The sequence below is a fragment of the Monopterus albus genome, unplaced genomic scaffold, assembly GCF_001952655.1.
Source record: "Monopterus albus unplaced genomic scaffold, M_albus_1.0 scaffold287.1, whole genome shotgun sequence".
Lineage (NCBI taxonomy): Eukaryota > Metazoa > Chordata > Actinopteri > Synbranchiformes > Synbranchidae > Monopterus > Monopterus albus.
In genome coordinates, this window is record NW_018128167.1 from 351,323 (window position 1) to 362,524 (window position 11,202).

Below are 11,202 nucleotides of genomic sequence, written 5' to 3' on the forward strand. Positions count from 1 at the left end.
GCTGGCACTGCTGCAGGCGTCAGACGATGTGGTAATGTCTGCAGAATGTGTGGGCGTGTATGTGTGTGTGTGTTACCCCCCAGGCTGAGACAGTAGACGGGAGTATAGACATGACGATGACACAGGAAGATCGCAGACGGACGGACTTACCTGGAGTTTCACACACACACACACACACACACACACACATACCTATGTTGTAAGACCATTTCCAGGAAGCAGACATTGTGCTAACACGTCTGTAAGGAATGCTGTCAGCTCACACACTGTGAACACACACGACACACCTGATTATCTGTTATTGATCTGCTGCCAGTCAATTATGTGATTATCTCTAATTAATTAATAAGGTGATGCACAGTTTTCGTCAGTCTTGTGTCAGTGATTGACGCCTGGCTTAGGAGACTGAACAGGCCAAAGTCAGAACAAACAAACCCTGGTGGAATCAGTGACATGCTCCGAGTTTCCCGTCAGGTCTCTGTCACATTTCTCTTCTGAATCAGAGTAACACAGGTGACTATGCACAGTGTGAGCAAGTGTCCACACAGCAGGACTGTACATGATGTAGAGCTGCCAGGATGTAAACACAAACCCACACTGGTCTGTGTTTTCCTAGTTGCAGCACAGTTCTTCAGTGTGCACGACGTAGTGATTTCAGACACATCCACAGGGGGTGATGGGAGCACAGACATGTCTGCACCCCTCCCACCTCTCCTGGTGCAGCAAACCCCTCTACAGCATGTTTTCTTTTGATTTCCAATGTGTTTTTGGATTTAGAAGGCGTTTCTTTAATGTTCATGCGCTCACTGTTGCATGTGTTTTATCCCTCAGGGCCACTCTGGATACTGAGCCTTGTGCAACTACAGCTGACTGGAATCAGATGAGCTGAAGTCTGGGGAGTCTCAGAAGGCCTCGAGAACTTCTGTACATTTCTCATGTTTGTCTTCAGTCTACCTTCGCCTGGGCCTCCTCCCATGGCAGTAAATGCAAACATGGATTGTTATATGATAAACTCACAAACAAGGCTGATGTGTCATTTGCAAACAGCTGGACCTTTGTGTAAATGTAACCAAGTGGTTACAGCGCAGTGCACAGTATACTACAGTCCACGTATCTGCAATGTGGTTGATGTATCTACTCCAACTGACATTTGTCACAGGTCTCTCTCGGCACTCTGTCTGCCTCTCAGTGATTTGCTATAAAGGCTAAAACGTCTAAAAACATAAGTTAGACAAACTAAGCATTCTAGGTGGTTTTTCAGATGTTCTATGGAACAGTTGGCGTTAAACTTTTTGTTTTGTGACTAGGGAACACTTGGTGTGTTAAACATTTTGTTTTGTGACTAGGGAACACTTGGTGTGTTAAACATTTTGTTTTGTGACTAGGGAGCACTTGGTGTGTTAAACTTTTTGTTTTTTGACTGTCTGAGCTGTGATTGGGGGAGATTTGTGTCACAGCTGCAGAAAACATTAGGCGTTTTGGTCTGTGGAGAGTAAATACATGGCTGGAGACACAGTGCCTGAAGAAAAGATGTCAGAAGAAATTATGACATCTTTTAGGTCAAGTCCAAGTCATGTTGCAAGTCCTCATCTTCTCACCTGGAGTCTGTATCTTTATTAAATGTAATATGTTTTTTTTTTTAAAGCATCAGTGAAACCAGTGACACTAAATCATTCAGCAAAGGTCATTTAATGGTACATGTACCCCCCATGGAGTTATTTGACCTTTGACCTCTCATTTGCTCTGGTTACCACAAGGGGGGTGGGGGGTGAACTGGAACCAGCTGGAAGCTGGTGCCTATTTTTAAGTCTATGTGTTTGTTGAAGACGGCACGGTGGTGCAGTGGTTCCAGGTTCAAACTTGTATTCTGGCTTCTTCCCACAGTCCAGACACATGCAGGATAGGTTGACTGGTGACTCTAAACTGGCTGTAGGTGTGGCTGTCTGTCCAGGTGTACCCTGCCTCTACTGGACACTGGAACAGACGTCACTACAAGTCAGCATTTAAAAAGTGTGTAAGTTTTATCAGCACAATATACTTAAAGTACCAAAAGTAGAAGTCCTCATTATACAGTCACTTGTTTTCCTCCAGCTGACCTCTGACCTATGACCAGATACAAACACACAGCCATAAACACACACACGTGCACACTAAAACACATCCTGAAACACACAGGTCTGGAGGTTTGGAAGCCTCATGCTGCCACGCAGCCGTCGCTTTCTCCAATAGCCTGTAATGAGATGGCAAAAAGAGCCAAGATGGCTGCCACCGTGTCATTAGCAGTGGAAATGTGGTCGGTTATTAGAGATGGAATATCAGCGCGAGCTGCGGTGACTTAGAGAGAGGCTGTTAGCTGATCCACAGGAAGCAGCCGAGACCACGGCAGCTGTCTCTGATCAGGAGGAGGACGCAGGAACTCGTGACAGAGGTGAATCTGTTGCTCAGGGCAGTGGGTGGACAAACTATTAGAAATACCTCTCAACATAATGCAGTCCAGTTGAATAGCAGCACAAGCTCCAGCTCCACAACGATCACACAGCTGGACCATCACCTCTCTGCAACACACAAACTGAACATTATCACCTTCATGGAGGAGGATTTACTGCAGGACTGTTGCATCAGACCGGCTCAGTTTAGCACAGGTGTTCCAAATAAAGTGCCTGAGTGTGTATAAAACACCAGGTGGCTTTCCAAAGAGTGGAGAGTGTGAGCGTGCTGGGCAGACCTTGTAGAAATTCATTATACTCTTTCACAGTGTGTGGACTCTACTCACACACCCGTGTGGCACATATCTGCCTCCTCTTTACTGGGCGACACAGAAAGAATGGAGGCAGAAATCTAAAAATGAAAATGGAGCCACAGACGGCCTTGTGCAAATTTGACCAGGCGCTGAAATAATTCAGGGTTCCAGCTTAGTCCGTAGTTTGACTCAGGTTTAAGTTAGTTCAGGCCACAACTACCAAACCATCATCACGGGTCTTTTTCTGTTGAGTGGTAAATGGTGCAACGAAGTGCTTGAGTTCATGTCTGAGTTGGGGCTTGCTGAGCTGCTGTTTGGGGTTGAAAGCTGTCGTCCTTTTGTTTGATGACGACCTTCTGACCCCTGCTGAGGAGGCAGGCGTGCACACACACACACACACACACACACACAATTTGGAGGCTAATTGTCAGGAGGAAAGTGCTTTGTGGAATGTTTGACTTTGGAATAACACTGCCAGGAACTGAGTCTGTGTGTGTGTGTGTGTGTGTCCATATTCTTTAGGGTTGTTTACATCTGCTTCTGTTTGTGTATGCACTCCATGTGTGTGTTGTCCCAAGGCTGTGTTTGACCAGGGCACCGGCCCAGACTGGTGTCCTGGCTGCCTCTAAAAGGAACAGACGTGGTGGGTTTCAGTTGCTTAGTGTGTGGAGACGTGCACACGCTGTAGGTGTCAGATGGTTTTTGAGTCAAACTACAGATCACTGTTTCACTGTTTTATATTTTGTTGTCCCAAATGAAGCAAACACTAAAATGATAAAGTCAGGCACTAAAATTATATTAAAATCTTGTGAAATACCAAAAAAAAGTCACCACAAGTTCCCAGAGTGCAGAATGATGCGTTATGTCTGACCACCAGTGTAAAAACCCAACGAGATTCAGTTTGATATAAAACAGAGGAAATTACAGTTTCACATCTTCACACTGGAAAAGCTGCACATTTTGCTGACAAGTGGTTTAAATGATCAATTGATTATTCAAATATGGGTCTGATTCATTCCGACTGATCTCTGACCTGTGTCAAGCAGAAGCAACCAGACTGTCAAGAATTCCAAGTCACTGAGCCGAGTGCAGCTCCCTGAAACCCTGACGCTCGCTCACTAACATTGGACAGCAGTACAGTCCCTTAGCGACAGACGAGCTTGTCTTGTTCCTCCTTTAAGAAGAACCGTGATGGTGCTATTTCACCAGTCAACACACTGTTCAAGCAGCAACAATCCAAAAATAAAAAAAAAGACCCGCCAAGAGGTGACTTGTTGGAAGAATCTTTATTTTGCCAACACAGCATCCTGCTACAGGTCAGTTTTTCAAATCGGGGGTCAGGCTCCGTAACAGTGTGTCTGTAGATGTGAAACTTATCTGTGGTCTCATTGCAGATGTTTACGTTTACTTACAACGTGCCTCTGCACGCACCTCTCCGACTGAAGACAGCACGTAAACTGGTTTTGCTTTGTAATAAGGTGAGCTACCTTGTGTGTTACACCTGTGGTTGCCATGTCGACTGCCTCTGTTTACTGCCTGTTGTTGCTGATTAGTTTGTGTGAGTACATGTGTGAGTCAACCGGCAGCAGTTGTGCACAGTCAGCTGGCACATCAGTCTAAGTCTCAGGGTTATGAGGAGGTGCATTCAAAAGAAGAACCAGTTAACTGTACTGTAGACAAAGTAGTAAACCAATCTAAGTGTTTAGTGTCCATCTCTTGGTTGTTTAAAAAGCTCTGGCCTCAGCCTGCACCTTCAACACAGTGTTGGCAGACACAACAGGGTGGCATATGAAAAACCACCACCCAGAAGGGCCGTGTCTCCAGGGCCTTGTCAGGTCTCCTCTGTCGGAGGAGGAAACCTCCTCCTTCTAAACCAGATCCCCTCACTGTGTCTGACCCCCTGTGTCTGACCCCCTGTGTCTGACCCACTGTGTCCGACCCACTGTGTCGTCCTCATGAAGCCATTCAGTGACCTAGAGCTGCAGCCATGAGTCAGTTCGCTGGTAGAAAATGACCCTCAGCTATTTAGAATCAACAGTCACCGACATGTTCTGGTTCCACCTTCTTTAATGTGAGGAGCTGATGCTTTTCTTTGTCAGACATGAGAATCAGCTGAGTCTCTGTGGATCTGCTGGTTGTGGAGACGCCACCTTTGGCTCTGGAGAGTCATAGTGGGACTTTTTCCTAGTGTCTGACATTCTGGGAGTAAACTGATCAATCAGATCATCAGGGCAGTGATCAGCTGCTCGATCAGTGATCCTGCTGGTTGGATTTCCGTTCAGTCAGGAGTCTCCTTTCATTGGACATCCCTGTATTGTCCATGCCACAGCAGGAGAAGCACAGGTGTAACTAATAACACCAATAGTGGGCCTATTGCACATATTGGCTGACCTGAACTGAGCTACAGTTTATTTTATCAGTTACATCTATACTTTGCAGGGGGCGTCCACATACTTTTGTTTCCATTAACACACGCACCGTGTACCGTGAGTTGGAAGAAGCCCTGACTTCTGTTCAGAAACAGCTGAAAGTGAAATTAACTTTCACTGCTGAATGAACCGTGAACACCTCGGAGGATGTTTCAACCCAACTGGCGAAATCTCCAGGATTACAACACACATTCCAGAGTGAAGCTGTTTCTTTGAAAGTGTTTGTTCGCTCGTAAAAACCTGGACGGTTGTCAGGAGTTTCTCCCTCTCTGGTTTTTGGACCTCCCTCCCTCGCGTTCTCCCTCCCCCCATCGCTCCACTGCAGCGACACGGGGTCGAGCCGACTCTCCGCCGCCCGGAGCTCATCGCCAAACCACTAAATCGCATCTTTCACCGGGAGACCGACCTTCTTAACACGCTAAATGTCAGCCTAAAGCTTTGGTTCTTCCGTCATTAACCGTCTGATCTTGGAGCGGACGGTGAAGATTTTGCTCTTTGTGCGTAAAACCTGCCCAAGTAGGTTAGTGGACAAACTGGAGGATTGACAAGTAAAAGTTTTGGAAATACAGTGCAGGTTGTGTGATCGTGCGCGTTGTGTGTGAGAGAGGAAAGTTGTTGAAAGTTCGGAAAGTGCTTGGTCCAATGCGTCCGGGGCGGCCGGTTAAACAGCAGGATCACCGGAGAAAGAGAGCGCGAGTGGGAAAGGAGCTGAGGTCAGCGGGGTCAGCGGGGGCTCACCGGCTGCTGGACGTACATGTCTCCACTCCCCACCGGCACCGAGGTACACGCACACTTCACTCTGCTGAACTACACTTTCCATGTTACATCTGTACAAACAACACCCACTGGTTTCATGAAGCAGACGTGGACCTCCCTCCACATGAAGACACGACACGCATATAGAAACACGAACATAAAATAAGATCATGTTCATGTGCTAATTCTCATATACAAAGAAACGCCTTTCAAAATAAAAGCTCCAACCTGTCTTCAATCGATCACAGTATTGATCATTTGAAAGCTTCATCCATCGTCATGTTTTGTAAAGATTTTCTCTCATGGACGTTTTTGTATCCACCTACATGAGCTGCGTCTATTTTGAGTGCGGCGGCGCGCGTGCACGTGTCGTGGAAGCGTGTAGCTGACAGTGAGTGTTTTACATTTTTGCGCAAGTCTGTGGTGCTGTCCTCTCTGGCTCACGCACATGTGCGCTATGATTCTACAATCTTCATCACTGCAGTGTGAGGATGACGAAGTCCCCCGCTGCCTCAGGTCCGGTGGCCATGCTCTGATCTCCGGACCTTCTCTCAGCGTAATCCAGGTCCACTTGGACACAAGCCGCTAATTTAATTAGCGGTTGCAGTCCCATCCCTGACCCCGATCTGACTTATGACCCTTGACTCCAAGCAAACGGCTACATCATCATCTTGTTGTGTCCAGTTGCTTTAGGAGGCTGTAACGGGCACCACAGGCTGCAGGGGCCACTAGGACTGTTCAGGCTGTAGTCAGTGTATTTGAAACGACGATTTAAACTAAATTAATGTAACATGGTTCAGTCGTTATGTTTCCAGCTGTTAAGGAGTAAAACATCTGACATCCATTAGTTATTCGATGTAGTTTAACCCTTTGAACCAAATGGTTTTTGTTGGTTTCCTCTCCCTTATTTTGCACATCTTCACCACATACCATATAATAGCATATACATGTTACTTTCACTAAGTTGGCTTCAGGAAGCCATCACTGTGCATGACTTGTACTATACATGTCCAAGGACAATTAGGCTGTTATTAAAAATGCACTTAGGTTAAACAGAGAGCTGATGCTTTGAAATCTAGACGGAGGTCAGGGAGATAACATAAATGGAATCCCCTCGTCCTGTTTGCACTCTCTGTCTGTGTCACTTTCCCCCGTCTCATCTTTCAAACACTTCTCAAAACAAACTTCCCACACACAAAGAATGTGGAACGTCAGTGAGACAGAGAGAGACAGAGACGGTCCAGAAGTAAGGACAGGGTGGCAGCTAAACTTTTATATGTATGAGTAAACGATTGGATTAAAAAACAAACCATGGTGCCTAAAAAGTATAATTGAATGTATGTTCTGTGTTATTCTACTAATTCCTTGTGCAGGACCAAACTAACGTCTCTGAGCCACAGAGCTCCACCGTGTCCAGAAACCATTAAATCAGTGACCACACTGTTCACTGGGTGACATGTTCCTTCATCATCATGAACACACACTGGAGTTTATTCTAACTCAGTCCCACATAAACTGTCCTGCTGCCACAAACACTCACTGGAGACCAAAATACGATTCATCAGCCTCTGAAAATAGACCACAATAGATGCAGTGTCCTCCAGTTTGTTTGATGAAAACTACCAGGAGCAGAACATTTCAGAAGAGACTAAACTGTGTGTTGTTGACTTCACTTAAAGTGCAAGTGAAGTCTTTAGATGTGGAACACCTCACAGCGGAGCAGCGGTCAGTGCTGTCACCTCACAGCAAGAAGGTTCCAGGTTTGAGCCCCGGCCGACCCGAGGCCTTTCTGTGTGGAGTCTCCATGTTCTCCCTGTGCCTGTGTGGGTTCTCTCCAGCTTCATCCCACAGTCCAGAGACATGCAGCTCAGGTTGATTGGTGACTCTAAACTGCCCGTAGGAGTGAGTGTGGTTGTTTGTCTACACGTCAGGCCTGTGACACCTGTCCAGAGTGGACCCCGCCTCTCGCCCAGTGTCAGCTGGGATTGGCTCCAGCCCCCCTATGACTTTATTCAGGAATAAGTGGTGTAGATAATGGATGGATGGTTGCCACAAGTGTGGGTCAGTCATTGTTCCCATTCACACAGTGAGTAGGAAGTCAGTGGAGGCACAGAGTCACTTGTGTTTTATAGACCATGAGTAGATGTCGTCCAGTCAGCTGATAACTGAAACTATTAAAAACATATCAGTGTGTCCTGGTTCTCCCTAAAGACTGAGACAGATATGTTTGGCCCTGTTGGTCTCACACACAACTTTTTTTCTTCGATGTCCTCAAAGTTCAGAGCTGTGCGACGTGAACATAAAATCCGTCCTCACTGGCTGACACCCAGAAACGCGGTGACTAATCACACACACCATTTAACTGTGTGTGTCTTTTGGCTTTAAACTATGTGTGTGTGTGTGTGTGTGTGTGTGTGTGTGTGTGTGTGTGTGAAGGCACAATCACTGGGGATTGCATCCTTGGTTGTCTTCCAGTAAGGCCCATTGATTATTGTCTAAGAAAAACACTGATGGAATCACAGTGTGTGTGTTGGCAGGCAGATGTCAGCTGAGTCCTTCTGAGCATCGATCTTAGTCTTTGTCAAGAACAAACACATGTCAGTGTTTAAAATGGATTCAACACAAATGGGATGTTTGTGTGCTAAAAAATTTCACTTGGCTGACAAGTGACTGCTGTGAGAGTTAGTACAGGACATGTGAGACACTGCTTCTCCAGGCTGCACGATATGTTAAACGTACACAATGTCCATGAAACATGCCAGTCACTGCTCAGCCACCAGGGGCAACTCAGGGTCTTGCCCAGCTACACTCTGACACGTGGACTGGGGAGATGGGGAATTGAACCACCAACCTTCTGATTGAGAGACGACCACTCTACCTCTTGAGCTACCGCCGCCCCGTGTGGCCCATGAGACGCTCTGTAGCACAGTGGATAGCATGTTGGCCTTCTAGATAAGAAATGATTCAAAGGTTGGGGGTTCAAGTCCCACCAGAGTTGGAACTGAGGAAAGACACAGCTGTAATCAGTCACTAACTGTGAACCTCAGGACTGTAGGAAGTGCATGTGCATCTACATTTATTGTGGGTTCAGCTTTGACCAGAGTCAACCTTTAAATGTCGCAGTCACGGAGACGAGGCCTGCGTGAACCATCAAATTAATCCCAGGTTGAACAAAACCTTTCGTGTGAACTAATGAGCTTTGTGCAGAGAAACTCCCGCACTGAGCTCAGACTGTGAGAGGGTTGGAGCTGGACTGGGGGAGGGACGCAGGCCTCACTTCAGCTTTGTGAAAGTAATAAACATAAAACTGCATTTTCAACAGGCGCTCAGCTCTTATTACCACACATTGCTTTTCTTCTTCCTCCATTAGACCAGACAAGCTCTGCTCCTCTCGTTTGTGCCTTCTCTTCTGTCTCTTTTGCCGTATCCCCCCTCTGTCCTTTCACTTCTTTCTCCTCTTGCCTTCTCTCTTTCTTTCCTTCTTTCTTTCTTTGGCCTCCTTCTGTCTCTTTCCTGCAAACTCTGGTGTTAACACGCCTTCAGTTAAGTGGCTCTGTGGCACAGTGGGTAGTGTGTTGACCTACTCACATGTATCCAGGCAAACTGTGGGTTCATGTTCCACCACAGTTGAACTTTAAGGAGAATCATGAGCAACACCGTAGGATTACATGTTTAAATAAAACCCTTCAGGCCAATTTGAGGCACGTTAACAGCATGTGTGTGTTAAACAGTTTCTCACATGGCCAGAGGCCTCTGCTCTGTTCCATCTGAGAGACTCTGTGCCTGGTTAAAACACAAGGAGCCATTGATTTCAAAGGCACACAGAACTCAAATGCACCCCAACCATTTCAAGTATTTGGAACCAGTCTTAATATAGTGCCTGTGCAGGGTAATTGAGGGATATGGGAGGATCGTTTCCTCAGCGACCAGTGTTTGTCGTTTATAATAATTAGCCCAACAATTTAGTGAAGTCTGAGGTTAGACAGAGGCTCTACTGTGTGTGTGTGTGTCTGTGGTTTACATTTTGTTGCCTGAGACAGTTTTTCCAACCTCAGAGCAATGCAGTAAACAACATAAACAACACACAGACACATGGATGCATGGATACATACGTATCTGCCCTGAGGGGCGAGGAGGCTGCTGGAGGAGTCACGAGCAAGGACACATGAGAGCCACCTTCCTGGATGTTTTCTATGAACCGACACACCCCTTTATCAGAACTGAGTTGGTGATTGGACTCCTCAGATGAAGGATCAGAGGAAAGGTCATTGCATGTTGTTAACGTTTCCTCGAGTCCTCTCTCCTCATGTGTTCGTCACACCTTACATGGGCAGGACCAAGAGACAAGGAAGAGGAGAAAAGGAGAGGAGAGAAGCTCAGAGCATCACGGTGCACGGTACCTTCATCAGCCACTGTACCACCTACTATGGAGAGTGAGTTGGGTTTATAGTTGAACCCAGGAGAAGTGATTCAAGGGTTGTAGGTTTGGGTCCCAGACCAGTCAGCTGTGTGTATATACTGTTCATTTTCCTGGTCCTACTGTTGCTATACACTATTTGCTCTGCTTGTTCTTGCTGTCAGGAGGTCGCCATCATATTTTGTTCAGTAGTGCACGTGTGAAGTCCACATACACACTCTCTAGCCCTAATTGTACTGTGACTACCAGCACGTCCGAGTCAGCAGTCATCGTTTGTGTAAGGATGAGCAGACGATGAAGGCTCTTAAAGGAGCAGTGAATTTCCAAAGAGAGCAGGTCTGCAAGGATTGAAACCCGTCTCACCGAACTGAGATTTGAGTCTGAGTCTGGCACAGTGAGGTGTGATTTCAACAGACAGCTGGTCAAACCTCACAGGTCTCCTGATGTCTTGTTGACTAATGCAGCATGAGGCGGACACTCCTCTACAGTGTGTTTGGCTGCACTGTACACAGACCCAGCAGCTCTTCTTCTTCTCCTCCTGTTGTCTTTCTCCAGACATTGTCACTGGTCAGCTGCTCCCGCCCGTCGATGCCTGCGTCACCACCAGCTGACATCTGGTTCCTGTAGGGTTAAAACGCATGTAGTGTTCTGACCAGTGGCTGACTGTTGCAAAATTAACAGGAAAGGCAAGTTCAGTATTTTTGCCGCCTGGTTTTCCGTTAAAGGTTTTAATCAGCCAGAATAGATTTGACAACAAATGTGTTTAATGCAGCGGGCTCATGTGTGTATTTGCTGGTTTGACACCTCCTGCTGCCTCTGGACATTCCCATCATAAATCACTGACCCCCCCCCCCCCCCCA

The 11,202-nt window shown here is 46.6% G+C and overlaps 1 protein-coding gene across 3 annotated transcripts in view; it reads left to right on the forward strand.

Annotated features, from left to right (window-relative positions):
• The first annotated feature begins 5,187 nt into the window (after positions 1-5,187).
• The window catches only part of plekhg2 (pleckstrin homology domain containing, family G (with RhoGef domain) member 2), a 76,242-nt gene continuing 70,227 nt past the window's right edge, over positions 5,188-11,202 (forward strand). For all 3 annotated transcript variants that reach the window (XM_020622695.1, XM_020622697.1, XM_020622698.1), the window contains exon 1: positions 5,188-5,950. The gene's annotated coding sequence lies outside the window, so the exon portion shown is untranslated. The remainder of the gene's footprint in view (positions 5,951-11,202) is intronic.